The following is an 18,806-nucleotide window of genomic DNA, read 5'->3' on the forward strand; positions in this document are numbered from 1 at the left end:
CCTGCAGCTTGTGTTGTTCTTCCCAATTAGCTCTTTGTTTAATATTTGCTTGCTCAATAGAGATTTTGTTAGCCAGTTTTTTAGTGACTAATTTAATACGGGCTTTGCCATTTTTGCTTCCGCACAACTTTAAGAAGTTTCTAACTGTTCCTTGGGTCGACATATCATTAATTGACATATGTGATCTTGACAATTAGAATAGTGACGTGTTAGGTTATAATCGAGATATAGGCCAAGTTCTTCTCGCCACAGAATTTCAATCGGCTCCCATTCACTCACTCCACTCTGATCGTAATTTCGGTCCTTCAGAAATTAATTCTATTCTACCAACAACAGACGAAAGACTCAAAACTATACCAGCAGATGAAGCAGCTTGCTAGGATTGATCCTAGCTAATTAGAATGAGAGAAAAAGTGCAGCAGGTTCGCCATCTCCGGGAACATGCGAGTTGGACGGTAGTCTTGGTTGAGGCAGACGACAGTAGCCATCGCTTGTAGCACGAGCTGCCATATGCATATAATCATGGTCATCATCAGCTCACACGAGAGTAGGAGAGACGTGTACATGTATGGCCACTCGTTGTGGCCTGTGGTCACTGGTCACCATTTCACCAAAGTATACATATGCCGAGAGACGACGACGTACCTTGCGGTCCGGCAGCGTCGCGATCAAGTGCTCCATGAGCATCCGCACACCCTTGATTTGGACAACCCTCACCATGACAACGAACTTGGCACCGCGCTGTAGAATATTCAGGCATTCATGCAAGTTTGAACGCAAAGCGTGCAAGAAATTTGGATCGCACAAAAAAAGCGTGTAAAATTCTTCGATAAAATCATAAAAAGGATCTGCTACTGCTGTATGTACTCACATGCGCCGATGCGCGATGCGTGTACCTTGAGTGGCGCGAGGTACTTGACGTTCAACTCGGAGAGCGCCATGGCACGGCCTGAGCGCACGATCGAGCCCGTGCAGACGCCCAGGTTTGCGATCATCTCTTGACGAGCTGGGTATTGCATATGTACATGGTTACCGTACCCGTACGGACCAGAGGTTTGGAAATGAATAACGAGAGACAGTACGTGCTTAATTCTGGGGTTGGTTGGATGGTGTAGCAGACCTGTTTCGATGTAGCTAGCATATACGCATTGTTCACGACCCCGTACATGTCGAGGTCGCAGTCACGGACCGTCATCTCCAGCTCGAAAAACTTGCCCGTCCTACATTTCGCACCGTACCATGCAAAGATCGATCATCGAAGAAATAGGATCAGACAGGATCCAAAAAGAAGTGAAAACCCTGCCTGCACTCTGCAGACTGTACCCGGCCGGAGCGCGATAAGGTACGATACCCGCACCTTGGCAATTTCGTGTCCCGGACGATGTTCTTGAAGCAGATGACCTCAGAGGAACGAGCGGCGTTCGTGGTCGTGGAGGCGGTGACATGCAGTGCCGCCGCCAGGCTAGGACGACGTGACGACCAGCGAAGGAGACCAACAGCGGGGTGTCGGGAGCGCGGCCAAGCTGCTCTCGCCGTCGACGGTGCCGCCGGCCGTGGGCATCGTTTGGTGGTCGGAGGCGGCGGCAGATTGAAGAGCTGCTGCTGCCGCGCGCAGAATTCCATCTCCTCGTGCGCGGACGCTGCCTCTCCTATGTATCCTGGGGCTTGGGCTTGTGGACTCGTTATCGTCCCTGACTAGTTTATAGTAGAATCGTCTCGCTCGCCGCACGTGAAAGCTGCCGCTACAACGCCAAGTACGTTCAATTCGGCGCCACTGTGGATCACGAAAATGTCGTGCAGGAGTACTTCCACAGCTGTACCTAGTAGGAGCAGGAACTGCATAGATTCTGCACAAGGTCGAGGCGTGTCGACAGTGTTATTAATTTTCTTCTTCTTCTTCTTCTTTTTTTTTTATAGAGGACAGGCCGCCGTATGTGCCCTTTGCATCCATGGCACGCACAAGGGCGCGTTTGGCCGGGCTCCCGCCGGCTCTCGCTCCCACACTGTAGCGCGCAGGAGCTAGAGCCGGAGGAGCAAAAAATAAAACGTGCTTCTCTGGTTCCGGCGCTGTCAGTGAGAGAGGAAAGGAGGAGAGAGAAAAACGACTTTGGTGAACAGTGTCGCTACAGAAGATAAACAGGGGATGAGTCAAAGGAGCCGAAGCCGCTCGGAGTCCGGCCAAACGGGCTCTAAATCTATATATCCAAGGCAGCCGGTAGCAAGAGCACAGTCTAACATGCATACATGCATGCGCACTCTCTTTCAGCTGCGAACCTGCGTGTCGGGTATCATAAAACGGGGTCCCCTAAGCGTATATCGAAAAAATCGCTTAGACCCCATCAAAATCAAAGCCAAAAGACGAACCATTGGCTAAACCCCGGCCTTGTCCGAAGCCACCGGCTCTCCGCCTCGCCCGAGGCCTCGCACGAAAGGCCTCGGAAGGCCTACCGAATCTCCGCCTCGCCCGAGGCCTCGCACAAAATGCCTCGAATGGGGAACCGATTCTCCGTCTCGCCCGAGGCCCCGTGCATAAAGCCTCGGACGAGATGTCGATTCTCCATCTTGCTCGAGGCCGGCTCAGCAATAACCTGTCGCCTCTGCCTCGACCGATATCCTCGACAGAGCGTCGCGTCCAATTAATGCGACCAACCACTCCCGCGATATCAGCTGGACGACGGCTCGACACTGCAGAGCGGCCGACGAGACGGGAAGTCGCATCAATGCCATACCGTCCAGAACAGGACGGGGCAGGGGTTACCGGCCACTGTGCTCTGGTGCTGTGCCCACGACCGGCGCCCGCACTACACTGTGATACCTAACCCTTGCCCTAGGAACAACACGGCGTGGGGAGTCAAGTCTGGGTCACAATAGCCTCGGAATCAGTGTACAGGACCAACTGCTCCCTCCAAGCCTTGGCAATCCACTTTAGGGTCTCGGCAACCTCGGGATTCGTGCCCGCCGAGCCCCACGATGGCTCGGCCTCGGCACCAACTGAGCCTCGGCACTTCACGTGGTCAACACACAGTGATCGGCACGTCGACCGCCACGCCCTGCTTCAAGCTATCACTGGAGCTCCCACGTCGCACAGGATCGGATGTGACCGGCGCGTCGCCCCAGTGCATCAAGGACAGAACCACCCCGTCGACCATGCCGCCACAGCAACAAGCTACAGGGCTCGGGCATGCCGCCTCTATTCACACGACACTACGTAGCAACCCCATGTATTACCCTTGTCCCCCCTTCAACTATAAAAGGGAGAGATCGGGACCGTTTCTAGGGGGGACGGATAGAATCGAACGCTTACGATTAGGCCTACGCGACGGGCTCATGGGCTCACGAGATAGACGAACACACACTCGACACTCTGTAACGCGCACGCTTCCACGCTGCCTGAGATCAACATCTCAAGCAATCCACACCACCCCACGTAGAGACCTAGGACTAGCTCCCTCTCTCGCCCAGCTTGTAACCCCCTACTACGAGCACCTCAGTGCAAGGAATACAAGATCGATCTCTCAGACTGGACGTAGGGCATCTATTGCCTGAACTAGTATAAACCTTGTGTCTCTTTGCATCACTATCCGGGATTAGGAACATACAGTACAAATTTACTAGTTGGTTGAGGGCTCGCCAGTCTAAAACACCGACAGTTGGTGCGCCAGGTAGGGGCTCTACTGCGTGTCAGCTTCGTCATCCCAATAAGTTCCAGATGGCAGACCCCGTACGACCGCTACGTCTCGGCACGGTGATCTGGTTCGGGAGCCTAGAGTTCATGTCTCTAGGATCTGAGTACGACATGGTACTCCTCACACCCCGAGCCCCACCGACCGACGACAACGTCACACACCAGTAGCCTAGGTGCAGGTGGCGCCAGGGCCCCCACCCTAGTCACGCCCGCCAAGCGCGACGCGGGCGGGATCACCCCGACACCGCGCAAGCATAGGGCCACGCACCGCGCCCCGCCGGAATCCCATGCCCAGCTGTTGGCACCAGGTCCCTAGTTGGGGACCTGTCTAGCCTGAGCCTGGACAAGGGAAAGACGCCGGTGGCATACAACGACGCCCCATCATTAAGCTCTGCCCCATCACGTCCTGAGGTGTCGACTTCGGCGGAGCCGAACCCGGTGATGGCACCGTCCCCGTACCCCTTCGGGTTGCGTAATGCCGCCGCCACCTATGCTTCCGCCTACGCTTCCGCTCACGCGGAGCCCTCAGGACGCCACCAACGCTTCGCCCTCAACCTCGACGCCACAACTTCGATCCACACCCACGCTGACTCCTCAAAGGAGGACGAGGCGTGGACCGGAGCGGACTTCTCCGGGCTCCGCAACCCTGAAGCCATGCGCCGCTTCTTGGCCGCAAGCGACTACTGCTTTGGCTTTTCCGACTCTGATGACGAAGGCACTTACGACCCCACTCGTGAGTGCTTCCACGTCGGGCTCAGGATGCCAAGCACGGGCGATGAGGACGAAGGGACAGGTTTTCGCTCCCTGCCCCCCGTAGGGGCAAGCGACGCCGCACCTCCACGGAACAAGCACCCTGACCGACTCCTTCTGTAGCAGCTCCAAAACACTCTTGAGCAGGAGCAGCAGGGTCATGGTGATCGTGGAGCAGCCCGGCGGAGGGCCCGCAACGTCCACCACCTCATCAACGACGACGAAGGGGGTGAGCAACCCCTAATCTTCAATCGTGCTAGCCAGAACATCACGGCAGCGGCGATGCTAGTCCTAACGATGCCCGAGCCCTCTACCACGGAGGGGCGACGGGTCCGCGGCGAGCTCCGAGGTCTCCTCGAGACCGCCACGGTGCAGCAGGCCGAGAGCTCTGCCTCTCAACGACGCGGGGGCGCCTTGGAACTACCCACGGCATCGCTTCGGCAGGATAGAGAGGCCTCGGTTCATCTCGAGCCTGCTCGAGCACCAATGGTTAACAGAACCCTCTCGATGCACGAACGCCTTGGCGGCCGACGCGAGGGACAAGGCGACCACAATGTGGTCGGCAGGCGATGGCGCCACGACAATGAGGGGCCCGCCCGAGGGTACCAACCGCACCAAGGCGGTCGCTACAATAGCGAGGAGGACCACAGTCCTTCCCCTAGGCCACCTAGTCCTTGAGTCTTTAGCAGGGCCATCCGCGGCGCTCAATTCCCGGCCCGGTTTCACCAACTAGCCAACCTCATGAAGTACAGCGGCAAGACCAACCCCGAGCTTTGGCTGGCTGATTACCGCCTTTCTTGTCAACTAGGCGGCGCAGACGATGACTTACTCATCATCCGCAACCTCCCGTTGTTCCTGTCAGACTCGGCGTGAGCCTGGCTTTAACATCTCCCTCCCTCACAGATCCACGACAGGCGCGACTTAGTCAGGGTCTTCGTCGGGAATTTCTAGGGCACATACGTGCGCCCCGGGAACTCCTGGGACCACAAGAGTTGTCGCCAGAAGCCGGACGAGTCTCTCTGAGACTTCATCCAGTGTTTCTCCAAGCAGTGCACCGAGTTGCCCAGCGTCGATGACTCGAAAATCATCCAGGCTTTCCTCTCTAGCACCACCTGCCGAGACTTGGTCCAAGAGTTAGGCCGGAACGTGCCAACCTCGGCCACCGTGCTCCTCGACATCGCCACCAACTTCGCCTTGGGTGAAGAGGCCATCAACGCCATCTTCCCCAACAGCGACGCCAAGGGGAAGCGGAGGGACGAGGCCCTCAAGTCCTCGGCTCCCCACCTCCCCAACAAAAAGAAAAAGGGTCGCTAGGGGAAACAGGAGGTCCTCGAGGCCGGTCTAGTCCCGGCCATAGAGCGCAAGAATCTCTGAGGCCCTAGAGGCCCTGGGCTCTTCGACGACATGCTGAAGAAGCCCTGCCCCTACCACCAGGGCCTGGTGAAGCACGCCCTCAAGGAGTGCACCATGCTTTGGCGTTACTATGCCAAGCTCGGGCTCCCCGACGACGATGCCAAGAAGAGGGGCGTCGGCGACCAGGACGACGGGTTCCCCGAGGTGCACAACGCCTTCATGATCTTCGGCGGGCCCTCGGCGTGCCTCATGGCGCACCAGCGAAAGAGGGAATGCCGGGAGGTTTTCTCGATTAAGGTGGCCACTCCCCGATACCTCGACTGGTCTTGGGAAGCGATCACCTTTGATCAGGATGACCACCCCGATCATGTCCCAAATCCCGAGCAATACTCACCTGTTGTCGACCCGATCATTGGCAACTTCCGACTTACCAAGGTGTTGATGGACGGAGGCAGCGGCCTCAACATCCTCTACGCCAACACCCTGGAGCTCCTAGAGCTCGACCGGTCGCAGCTCTGGGGTGATGCCACGCCATTCCACGAGATCGTGCCGGGGAAACGCACGTGGCCCCTCGGGCGCATTGACTTGCCCATTTGCTTCGGCACTCCCTCCAACTACCGCAAGGAGGTCCTCACCTTTGAGGTGGTTGGATTCAAGGGAACCTACCATGCCATCCTAGGGCGGCCATGCTACGCCAAGTTCATGGTAGTCCCCAACTACACCTACCTCAAGCTCAAAATGCCGGGTCCCAACAACGTCATCACGATCGAGTCCACGTACAAGCATGCATACGACTGCGATGTCGAATGCATCGAGTACGTCGAGGCTCTCATTGAGGCTGAGACCCTCATTGCCAACCTTGACCGACTTGGCAGCGAGCTGCCTGAGCCCAAGCGTCGTACCAGGACTTTCAAGCCCGCGGAGGCCATCAAGCTCATCCTGATCGACCCCACCTGCCCCGACGACCGGGCGCTGAGGATCAGCGCCACCCTTGACATCAAATAGGAAGCCATGCTCGTTGACTTTCTTCACGCGAATGCCGACATATTCGCGTGGAGTCCCTCGGACATGCTGGGCATACCGAGGGAGGTCGCTGAGCATGCCTTGGACATCCGGGCTGGCTCTAGACCGATGAAGCAACGCTTGCGTCGATTCGACGAGGAAAAGCGCAGGTTCATCGATGAGGAGGTGCAGAAGCTTTTGGCGGCTGGATTCATCAAGGAAGTATCCCATCCAGAGTGGTTAGCTAACCCTATGTTAGTCAAAAAGAAAAATGGAAAGTGGAGGATGTGTGTAGATTACACCGGTTTGAATAAAGCCTGTCCGAAAGTCCCTTTCCCATTACCTCGAATCGACCAAATCGTTGACTCCACTGTAGGATGCGAGACCCTGTCTTTCCTTGATGCATATTCTGGTTACCATCAAATCAAGATGAAAGAGTCCGACCAGCTCATGACTTCTTTTATCACGCCATTCGGCATGTACTGCTATGTGACTATGCCTTTCGACCTCAGAAACATAGGGGCCACATACCAGCGGTGCATGACCTAGGTCTTTGGTGAGTGCATCGGGTGAACCATCGAGGCCTACGTGGACGACATTGTTGTCATGTCTAGAAAGGCCGGTGATCTCGTCGATGACCTGGCGATAGCCTTCAAATGCCTCAGAGAGAAGGGCATGAATCTCAACCCCGAGAAGTGTGTCTTTGGGGTTCCCCGAGGCATGCTCTTAGGATTCATAGTCTCAGAACACGGCATCGAGGCCAACCTAGAGAAGGTCTCGGCCGTAACCAACATGGGACTGATCCGAGACCTCAAGGGAGTACAGAGGGTTATGGGATGTCTTGCGGCCCTGAGCCGCTTCATCTCGCGCCTTGGCAAAAAAGGTTTGCCTCTGTACTGCCTCTTGAGGAAATCCGAACGCTTTTCTTGGACCCCCGAGGCTAAAGAAGCCCTCGCCAAGCTCAAGGCACTGCTCACCAATCCTCCCATCCTAGTACCGCTGACCAAGGATGAGGCCCTCTTACTCTACGTCGCCGCAATGACCCAAGTGGTCAGCATGGCCGTAGTAGTCGAGAGGCAGGAAGAAGGGCACGCTCTACCCGTCCAGCAACCTATTTACTTCATCAGCGAAGTGCTCTCCGAGACCAAAACACGCTACCCCCACATTCAGAAGCTGATCTATGCCATAGTCTTGACTCAACGCAAGTTGCGACACTACTTCGAGTCCCACCCGATGATCATGGTGTCGTCTTTCCCCCTGGGAGAGATAATCCATAACCGGGAGGCCTCGGGTAGGATAGCCAAGTGGGCCATCGAACTCATGGGGGAAGCCCTGGCTTTTGCACCTCGAAAAGCAATCAAGTCTCAAGTCTTGGTCGATTTCGTGGCTGAGTGGACCGACACCCAAATGCCACCTGCTCAAGTCCAGGCGGAGTGCTAGACCTTGTACTTCAACGGGTCCCTGATGAAGACCAGGCCAGGCACGGGTCTACTCTTCATCTCACCCCTCAGAGTGCACATGCGCTACATGGTTTGGCTCCACTTTGCCGCCTCCAACAACACAGCCGAGTACGAAGCCCTCGTCAACGGCTTGCAGATCGCCATCAAACTTGGAGTGCGGCGTCTCGACGTATGGGGCAATTCGCAGCTCGTCATCGATCAAGTAATGAAGGAGTCGAACTGCCTCGACCCCAAAATGGAGGCGTACTGCAAGTTGGTACGTCGCCTAGAAGATAAGTTCGACGGTCTCGAACTCAACCACATCACGCAAAAATGCAATGAGGACGCGAACGAACTGGCAAAGATGGCATCGACACGGGCCCCGGTCCCCCCGAACGTCTTCACCAGAGACCTCCACAAACCTTCCATCGACTACGCCTCGGCAGCGGAGGAGGGCCCACCGGCTGAACCCACTGCAGGGCTCGAGGCCCCCTCTACCGCCGAGACTCCTACGGCTGAGCCCAAGGTCATGGAAGTCAACACGGAGCCTCCCAAGGCCAACCAGGGCACAGACTGGCGGGTCCCGTTCCTTGATTGCCTCATTCGACGAGAGCTTCCTACAGACAGGACTAAAGCCCGATGGCTAGCGCGACGAGCAAAAACTTACGTCCTCTGCAACGGCGAGTTGTACAGGCAAAGCCCATCTGGCGTCCTCCAACGATGTATCACCACCGAGGCAGGCTGAGGCCTACTTTGGGACTTGCACGCAGGAGCCTACGGGCACCATGCGGCACCTCGGATGCTCATCGGAAACGCCTTCCACCAAGGGTTCTACTAGCCGATGGTGGTTGCTGACGCCACCAAGCTAGTACGCTCCTGCGAGGGATGCCAGTACTATGCGTGGCAGATGCACCTCCCGGCCCAAGCCCTCCAAACCATCCTCATTACATGGCCGTTTGCCGTGTGGGGGCTCGACATGGTTGGGCCTCTGTAGAAGGCCCCCGGAGGCTACACCCATCTGCTGGTAGCAATCGATAAGTTCTCCAAGTGGATCGAGGCTCGCCCGATCAATCGAATCAAATCTGAGCAAGCGGTGCTGTTATTCACTGACATCATCCACAGGTTTGGGGTTTCGAACACCATCATCACCGACAATGGCACACAATTCACCGGCCAAAAATTCCTGACATTCTGCGACGACCACCACATCCATGTGGCCTGGTCGGCCGTAGGACACCCTAGGACGAACGACCAAGTAGAACGTGCCAACGGCATGATCCTACAGGGCCTCAAGCTAAGAATTTACAACCAGTTGAAGAAGTTTGGCAAGAAATGGCTCGCCGAACTCACGTCGGTCATCTAGAGCCTGAGGAACACTCTGAGCCAAGCCACGGGGTTCACACCATTCTTCCTGGTCTATGGAGCCGAGGCTATCCTCCCCACTGACTTGGAATACGGTTCCCCGAGGCTTCAGGCCTACAATGAGCAGAGCAACCGCACCGCCCGTGAGGATGCCCTTCACCAACTAGAGGAAGCCCGAGACGTTGCGCTACTACATTCGGCCAAGTATCAGCAAGCCCTACGACGCTATCAAGCTCGGTGTATTCAAAGCCAAGACCTAAAGGTGGGCGACCTGGTGCTGAGGCTGAGGCTGAGGCAAAGCAACAAGGGCCGCCATAAGCTAACCCCACCATAGGAAGGACCGTACATCGTCGCCCAAATGCTGAAGCCCAGGACCTACAAGCTAGCCAACAAGAAGGGCGAAATCCTCACCAACGCTTGGAACATAGAACAGCTACGTCGCTTTTACCCTTAAATTTCCAAGCATTGTATACAATGTTTCTCAAAATACAATTAAGAAGCGTTCTTTAGTTGTTCCAATTTTTCGAGAAACCCCCTCGAGCCCATTGTGGGCCTCGACATTACGATAGCACCATAAGGGAGACTCAGCTCTGCCTCTGCAGAGGTGCCCACTGCGGGGCTCAAACAGGACACGGCTCTGCCTCTGCAGAATCAAGCCTCCCTCAGGGGCTAGAAGGGGGACTCCCCCCCTAAGTCCCACGCACCATTTTTAGTCGTTTTTCGAAAAAAATCTACGCCAAACTCTCTAGTGCGCTCCGACAAATCAGTTGTAAAAAACCTAAGGACCGAAAGTCTGTCTCAAGGCCAGAAGGCCGGTCGAGTCACGAGACGGCCTACACCTCCGGGCTATGGCACTCCCTCACCACCTTTTTCCCAAGGGGCAACTTAGGCTCCGAGGAAGTTTTTTGCAAGAGATCTGTTCAGAGACAAGACAGAGGGCAGAGGCTCGGAAATATAATAAAAACGATTAAGAAGCACGAGTACTTTAAAAAGGCCTCGACGGCCACAAGCGTTACGATACAAAAATAATCCCTATTCTATTTATATGGCCTCTTGGGCCCAGGTCAAGGCTCAGGGCCTCCAGCATCAGTGGACGGCGTGGGAGGGACCACCTCCTCTTTGAATAGCTTGGCCAACGCCATGCCAGGGCCCTCAGCCACCTTCATCAGCTTCACGACCTCCTCATCGGCCTCCTCGTCTTCATCGGGCAGGACGTAGCCATCGCTGATGGCCTCGAGGTCGACACCGATGTAGTGCGGGGCGACGACAGCCAGGGCGCGCTTGACGCCCATGTGCAATTCCCCTCAGAGGCGCTCGCGCACTTGGCTGTTCAACGCGAACAAGCGGCTCCCAAGGGAGCTGCCCGGCTTGACCCCCTCGACCTCCAGGGTCTCGCAGGCGATACGGGCGGCGCTCTACAGCATGTTGTGCTCCCTGATCTCGGCATCGAGCACTGCCTACACCACGACGGAAGCCTCAGTGACCCGAGAAACCTCCTTCTCCAACCCTGCGCCAAGACAGGCAGGATGGGGTTAAGCGGAAAGGGAAACAAGCCAAATAGGGGCTAGGGCCTATGGGACTCACCCTCGGCTTTCTCTTCCCAGCGCTGGGCCTCGACCCGAGAGGCCTCGGCTTTCTCCTTGAGGCGCTGGACCTCGATCCGAGAGGCCTCGACCGCCCTGGAGACCTCTTTCTCTAGCTCTGCATCACACCAGGGAGTTAGGGGTCAAACACAGGAAAAACAAATAAAACAAGGGGAACAGGACTCACCCTCGACCTTTCCCTTCCAGACCACAGCCTTGGTCTAGGAGGCCTCGGCTGCCTTGAGGGCCTCTGCTAGGGCACCTTTCGTCAGCAGGTGTGCACCCTGCTTCACACCCAACTGCCTAGCGAGGACCTTGGCAGAGGCCATCGCTTCTTTAGCCCAAGACCTAAAGGTGTCCCGATCGCCGGTCACCAGGGTCAGCTCCTCCTCCAGCTCCTTGACCCGTGCCGCCAAAGGGGTGGCCTACTCCCAAACTGTGGTCGCCTCGGCCTTTGCATCGGCACAGCGAAGGCGAAGGTCCTCCACCTCCATGCTCCGCGCTGACAGAAGCTCGTTGGCACCGGCAAGCAGGTCCTTCTACCGCTGGAGCTGGTCCCAGATGTCCCTCTCTCGCCGGAGGAAGATCGACTTCTTGAGGGACCGGGTCTTGAGCTCCTGGGTAAGCAGAATAGGGGTCATGCACTACAAGAAAACTTGGAAAAAAGATGACACTGCATGAGAAAAGAAGGCGCGTACCTGGGCGACGCCGGGCAGATCGTCAGCCACGACGGACAGCGCTATCCACAGCGACCGCTCTGCCAGCTGGCGGTATTGCTCGAAGGTGTCCCAGCGCCCCCCCTCAGCCGCGTCCTCAAGGGCAAACAAAGGCTCCCCCTCAGGGTCGTCTCGGCTTCACCATAAGACACGCGGGTGATCCCACCCACAGGGCTCGGGTTGTACCCATACGAGGGCCGAGCTGCCCTCGCTAGAGGTCAGAGCTAGTAGCTCCACGGTGCTGGCCACCTCGGCATCCACCCCCTCCTTCCCTCGGGAAGTATCGTCGGAGGAGATCGAATGGACCTCCACTTCCCGGACGCTCTCCCGCAACGGCGGCGGGCCTTGGACTGGGGGCAGTACTGAGGCTTCCACTGCCTTCATCTCCACTTCCTTGGCCGTCGGCTTTGCCATGCTCATGCCGGCCTCCGCCACCCTAGCCTCGGTGGTCCTGGGGGCTCTGGCCTCCGCCACCACAGCCTTGGTGGTCCCGGGCACCCTGGCCTCCGTCGCCTCAACCTCGGAGGTCCTGGGGGCCTCAGCCTCGGTGGCCTCAGCGACCAAGGGTGCCTAGGCCCATCTGACCCATGGGCCTTGGCCTCATAGGGTGTAGGCGCTCCCTCCCCCGCCTGTGTCGGGGCCGCCTCGGCAGCCTCTCCTTGGGCGACTGGCTCCTTCAGGTCAGCCCTCGCCGATGCTGCGCCACATTGTATGGCGGCTTGCGCCTCCACCACCTAGTGGGCGGTGGAGCTGGGGCTCACCTTGAGCGCCTTAAGGGGCGCCAAGGTAGGCACCTCCGTAGGTCACTTCTGGCTGAGGACAAGATACTTATGAGATCAGCATACGACCGAAGAACGAACGGGAGATGCTGCAGCTCTACCGAAAAAACGCTTACCTCGAGCGGTGCAGCAACCGCTTCGGCACTACGACCCTCCTTTGCAATGGCGGTGGCGGCGGTGGTGGCACGGCCTCTGTGTTCGCTAGTGCCGGCCGACCCTCGCCGAACTCTGGTGCCCCCTCGACCCTCTGCGGGGGCAGTTGCGTCGCCCCCACCGCCGCTTGCTCTACCTCAGCCGTCGAGCCCACCGGGCTGACAGCTCACTTCCCTAACGCCCGTGCCTCGGGCATGTCGGCCACGGCCTCGGGGCGGGCGATCGCCGGCCCCAAGGTGTCCTCTCCTCCTCCTCCTAGAGGCGCCGGGCTGCTCGCCGACGCTCTAGGCGCCATCTCCCCGATGTTAGGGAGATGGTCCAAGGGACCTCGCCGTATCTCGCTCTCGTCATCTCCGTCCGAAGCATCCGTCGACTGTGACAGTGATGGAGATGCCTCCACTGGGAGACCGTCCTGCCTCTGCTGCCGGTGGCGCTTCTCTAGCACCTCGCGCTCAAGGATCTTCCTCGTGCGCTTTGCCTCCTCGGCATCCTTCTTCTTCTGCGCCTCGACGTGTGCCCAATTCACCGCTCGCCGCTTTGCGTCCTCGGGAATGGGTGGCGGGGAGGCTCGCACGTCCCTCATCCCCTACAGGAATGGCAAACACAAATAAGGGAACAAGAAACGATGAGGAACGGGGAGGCCTCAAGGGCTGCAGTGGCGCGTGACTTACCAGGGAGAGGTACCCCCATGACGGACGCATCGCGATAGGGGTTAGACCACCGCTCATCAGCTTCCCATCCATCGTATCCCTCACCCGACGTAGAATCTCCTCGTCAGAGAGGGCGTCGGCGGACATCCGGATGCCCTCGATCGGCTCATCCGGTCTTATGTCAAACAGCTACCATCGCCGAGCCATCAGCGGCAGCACCCTCCGACGGTGGAAGGCCGCCACGACCGCAGCCGCCATAAGGCAGCGGCTCTGTAGCCTCTCTAGTCCCTCTAGGAGCGGCTGCAGCTTGGGCTGATCCTCCTTTGGGATGCCATACCTCCACTTCTCTGGCTGGCTCTCCACGACCCGCCCAGTGTAGGGGGGAAGTCCGCCATCATCGTTGCGGAGGTAGAACCAGCTGTTATACCAGCAACGGTTGGACGACACGAGCTACGCTGGGATGTAGAGGTGCTGCCGGTCTTGGCGCACTTGGAGAGTGCAGCCACCGGCCCTCATCACCTTCCTCATGCCCATCATGCCCGTCGGCTTGGTGGTGTGCCCTGCCTGAAAGAGGTGGAGCCACAGCTCCTAGTGGGGGGCAATCCCCAGGTACCCCTCGCAGACAGCGACAAAGATGGCCGCCTGCACGATAGAGTTAGGGTTGAAGTTGTGGAGCTCCACGCCATAGTAGTGTGGGAGCGCCCACATGAACCGGTCCGTCGGTAGGCCGAGACCGCGCTCGTGGAAGGACACGAAGCTCACAATGTAGCCATCGCGTGGCCTCGGCTCCGGCTCGCCCGACGGAGCAATCCACTCCGGCCTATTGGGGTCGGTAACCAGACAGAGAAGGCCATCGTCGATGAGCGACTGCAGCGTCTCCACGAATACATCAGACCAACCCCAAGGATCTGCCTCAATGACAACAACATTGCCGGCCATGAGTGCGGTGGAGAATTTGACTATGGCGGTAAGCCTCGCCTCTCTCCCTCTCTTCCTCTCCCTTCTCCCTTCTTCTCCCCGGCGCTCTCTGTTCCTAGCAGTGGCTCGAGGGCAGTTAAAGCAAAGGTAGACATGGTAAGGAGGGGAGGGGCAAGGCTCGTTGCGTATTTATGCAGGAAGGAGGAGAAATGGGCAGGCGACGAAATCGGGGAAGTTTCCCTCAGATCTGGTATAGTTAATCCAGATCCGATTTAACCGCCCACGCGCCCACCTTTTTCTTATTAATCACGTGAACAGTTATGTCCCATCCACTGACACATCATCACGTCCGACCGCTACAGCGGCAGGTGCCGTTCCGCCTCCCCGAGAAAACCACATCAAAAGGTGCGCCTGCCATTGTCAAACCGATGGGGGGGAATATCCCCCACCCGATTCCTTTCAGACGAAGGAACTGGGCACCGAGCCCATTATGGTCCAGGGGTTTGAAGGCTGGGCCCCAAGGGTTTCGATAGCCGCCTCAGGGCAATAGAGTTAGGGACGACTACGGGTGAGCCCGTACGGGGCCGAGGCCCAAGCAAGCAAAACGCTTGGGACACCCTAAGTCGTGTCTGAGACCGGCAGGGAGGTCTCTGAATGGGATCCCACCGTAGGGAGGCATCGAGCCCCCGGGGCCTATCGAACGGCCCTGGAACCCACTAGAGAAGTCCTCTGGTACCTTTGGAGCACGTCTTTGGACCGCTAGCCGACCCCTATCGAACGAGGCACGGGCCTCCACTCGGACTCACCCGATAACAGCTCACCGGAAGTGTCACCGCTCGCGCCCACCGAGGGTAGCCTGGCATATTCCACCCCTCCTTCCGAGCAAAAAGGAAGCGCGAGGGTCGCATAAAAAGCTAGGAGAACTCCTGATCACCCTCTCGCTCCATGCAGAGGCTCAGGGGCTCTTCCTGCAACATTGCCGAGACGGAGCGACCCAGACTCGCACTCGAGGGGGCTCGGCAAACAACCCCTCCTTTCGAGCAAAAAGGAAGCGCGAGGGTCGCACAAAAAGCTAAGGGAACTCCTAACTACCCTCTTGCTCTGTGCAAAGGCTAGGGGGTCTTCCTACAAACATGCCGAGACCCCACGACCTAGGCTCGTGCCCGAGGGGGGCTTGGAAAACAAACCCTCATGTGCGAGGGGCACACAAAAAGCCAGGGGAACTCCTGATCGCCCTCTTGCTCTGTGCAGAGGCTTAGGGGCTCTTCCTACAACCTTGCCAAGACCCAGCGACCCAGGCTCGCACTCGAGGGGGCTCGGCAAACAACCCCTCTGTCTGAACGAAAAGGATGCGCAAGGGTCGCACAAAAAGCTAGGGGAACTCCTGACCACCCTCTTGCTCTGTGCGGAGGCTTGGGGGCTCCTCCTGCACCTAGGACAAAGACAAGCAACCCAAGCTCACACTCGGAGGATCGGAAAAGCACGATAAGGGGCACCGAGCCCGTTACGGTCTAGGGGTTCGAAGGCTGGGCCCCAGAGGTTTCGACAGCCGCCCTAGGGCAACAGAGTCAGGGACAACTATGGGCGAGCCCGTACGGGGCCAAGGCCCAAGCAAGCGAAATGCTTGGGCGCCCTAAGTCATGTCCAAGACCGATAGGGAGGTCTCCGAATGGGATCCCACCGTAGGGAGGCATCGAGCCCTCGAGGCCTATCGAACGGCCCTGGGACCCACTAGAGAAGCCCTCTGGTACCTTTGGAGTTCGTCTCTGGACCGCTAGCCGACCCCTATCGAATGGGGCACGGGCCTCCACTCGGACTTACCCGATAACAGCTCACCAGAAGTGTCACCGCTCATGCCCACCGAGGGTAGCCTGGCATATTCCACCCCTCCTTCCGAGCGAAAAGGAAGCGCGAGGGTCACACAAAAAGCCATGGGAACTCCTGATTGCCCTCTCGCTCCGTGCAGAGGCTTAGGGGCTCTTCCTGCAACATTGCTGAGACCCAGCGACCTAGGCTCGCACTCAAGGGGGCTCGGCAAACAACCCCTCCTTCTGAGCGAAAAGAAAGCGCGAGGGTCACACAAAAAGCCAAGGGAACTCTTGACCGCCCTCTCGCTCCGTGTAGAGGCTCAGGGGCTCTTCCTGCAACATTGCCGAGACCCAGCGACCCAGGCTCACACTCGAGGGGGCTCGGCAAACAACCCCTCCTTTCAAGCGAAAAGGAAGCGTGAGGGTCGCACAAAAAGCCAGGGGAACTCCTGACTGCCCTCTCGCTCCGTGCAGAGGCTAGGGGGCTCTTCCTGCAACATTGCCGAGACCCAGCGACCTAGGCTCGCACCCGAGGGGGCTCGGTAAACAACCCCTCCTTCCGAACGAAAAGGATGCGTGAGGGTCACACAAAAAGCCAGGGGAACTCCTGACCGCCCTCTCGCTCCGTGCGGAGGCTCGAGGACTCTTCCCACAACCGCGTCGAGACCCAGCGACCCGAACTCGCACTCGTGGGCTCGGCGAATACGATAAAACTCCTCGCTCAACATGAGAAAAAGCCCTTGGAGGAATAAATCCACTCCCCTAGGGCCTCGGGGGCTACACCCGGCGAGTGCGCTCGCGCGCACCCACCAAGGCCTCGAAGTACAAAATACCATCCCGCCAGGAGCTGCCACGAGCCAAGTCTCATCAAAACCTCAAGGAGAGCGCCCATGCTCTCCCTGAGGCTCGGAGGCTACTGTCGGGTATCATAAAACGGGGTCCCCTAAGTGTATATCAAAAAAATCGCTTAGACCCCATCAAAATCAAAGCCAAAAGACGAACCATTGGCTAAACCCCGGCCTTGTCCGAGGCCACCGGCTCTCCGCCTCGCCCGAGGCCTCACACGAAAGGCCTCGGAAGGCCTACCGAATCGCCGCCTCGCCCGAGACCTTGCACGAAAGGCCTTGAACGGGGAACCGATTCTCTGTCTCGCCTGAGGCCCCGCGCGTAAAGCCTCGGACGAGATGTCGATTCTCCGTCTCGCTCGAGGCCAGCTCGGCAATAACCTGTCGCCTCTGCCTCGACCGATATCCCCGACAGAGCGTCGCATCCAATTAATGCGACCAACCACTCCCGCGATATCAGCTGGACGACGGCTCGACACTGCAGAGCGGCTGACGAGACAGGAAGTCGCATCAACGCCATACCGTCCAGGACAGGACGGGGCAGGGGTTACCGGCCACTGTGCTCTGGTGCTGTGCCCACGATCGGCGCCCGCACTACACTGTGCTACCTAACCCTTGCCCCAGGAACAACGCGGCGTGGGGAGTCAAGTCCGGGTCACAATAGCCTCGGAATCAGTGTACAGGACCAACTGCTCCCTCTAAGCCTCGGCAATCCACTTCAGTGTCTCGGCAACCTCGGGATTCGCGCCCGCCGAGCCCCCACGACGGCTCAGCCTTGGCACCAACTGAGCCTCGGCTCTTCACGCGGTCAACACACAGTGATCGGCACGTCGACCGCCACGCCCTGCTTCAAGCTATCACTGGAGCTCCCACGTCGCATAGGATCGGATGTGACCGGCGCGTCGCCCCAGTGCATCAAGGACAGAACCACCCTGTCGACCATGCCGCCACAGCAACAAGCTACAGGGCTCGGGCATGCCGCCTCTGTTCGCACGACGCTATGTAGCAACCTCATGTATCACCCCTGTCCCCCTTCAACTATAAAAGGGAGAGACCGGGACCGTTTCTGGGGGGGACAGATAGAATCGGACGCTTACGATTAGGCCTACACGACGGGCTCAAGGGCTCACGAGATAGACGAACACACACTCGACACTCTATAACGCGCACGCTTCCTCGCTGCCTGAGATCAACATCTCAAGCAATCCACACCACACCACGTAGAGACCTGGGACTAGCTCCCTCTCTCGCCCAGCTTGTAACCCCTACTACGAGCACCTCGGTGCAAGGAATACAAGATCGATCTCTCAGACTGGACGTATGACACCTATTGCCTAAACCAGTATAAACCTTGTGTCTCTTTGCATCACCATCCAGGATTGGGAACACGCAGTACAAATTTACTAGTTGCTTGAGGGCTCGCCAGTCCAAAACACTGACACTGCGATAGCCAATCGTCAGTTACAAGACTTGGATACACATTATGCAAAAGGAATAGTAGCAGTGGATGCAGCAACATTGACACTCCCCTGCTATTCAGTGTCAGCATGCCCCAGGCCGACGCATGTGTGAATTGTTGGCGTAGCTGAGCGATTGGCTCTAATGTAGAGAGGGAAGTAAGCAAATGCGACCACTGAACCAGCCCTTAGCTCCAGAGAACGGTCGTCAGAAGTCCATCGGCATTGAAGAATCAAGAATATGAACCGGGACATGAAACGGAGTTAAGTCAGAGGGAAGGGTCGCGGATACCTGCTGGCTGCCCT

The 18,806-nt window shown here is 57.9% G+C and overlaps 1 pseudogene; it reads right to left on the reverse strand.

The window, feature by feature from the left end:
• Positions 1-345: 345 nt before the first annotated feature.
• Positions 346-1,661, reverse strand: LOC136464036 (acyl-acyl carrier protein thioesterase TE3, chloroplastic-like; annotated as a pseudogene).
• Between the last annotated feature and the right edge of the window lie 17,145 nt (positions 1,662-18,806).

The sequence above is a fragment of the Miscanthus floridulus genome, chromosome 7 (genome assembly GCF_019320115.1).
Source record: "Miscanthus floridulus cultivar M001 chromosome 7, ASM1932011v1, whole genome shotgun sequence".
Taxonomy (NCBI): domain Eukaryota; kingdom Viridiplantae; phylum Streptophyta; class Magnoliopsida; order Poales; family Poaceae; genus Miscanthus; species Miscanthus floridulus.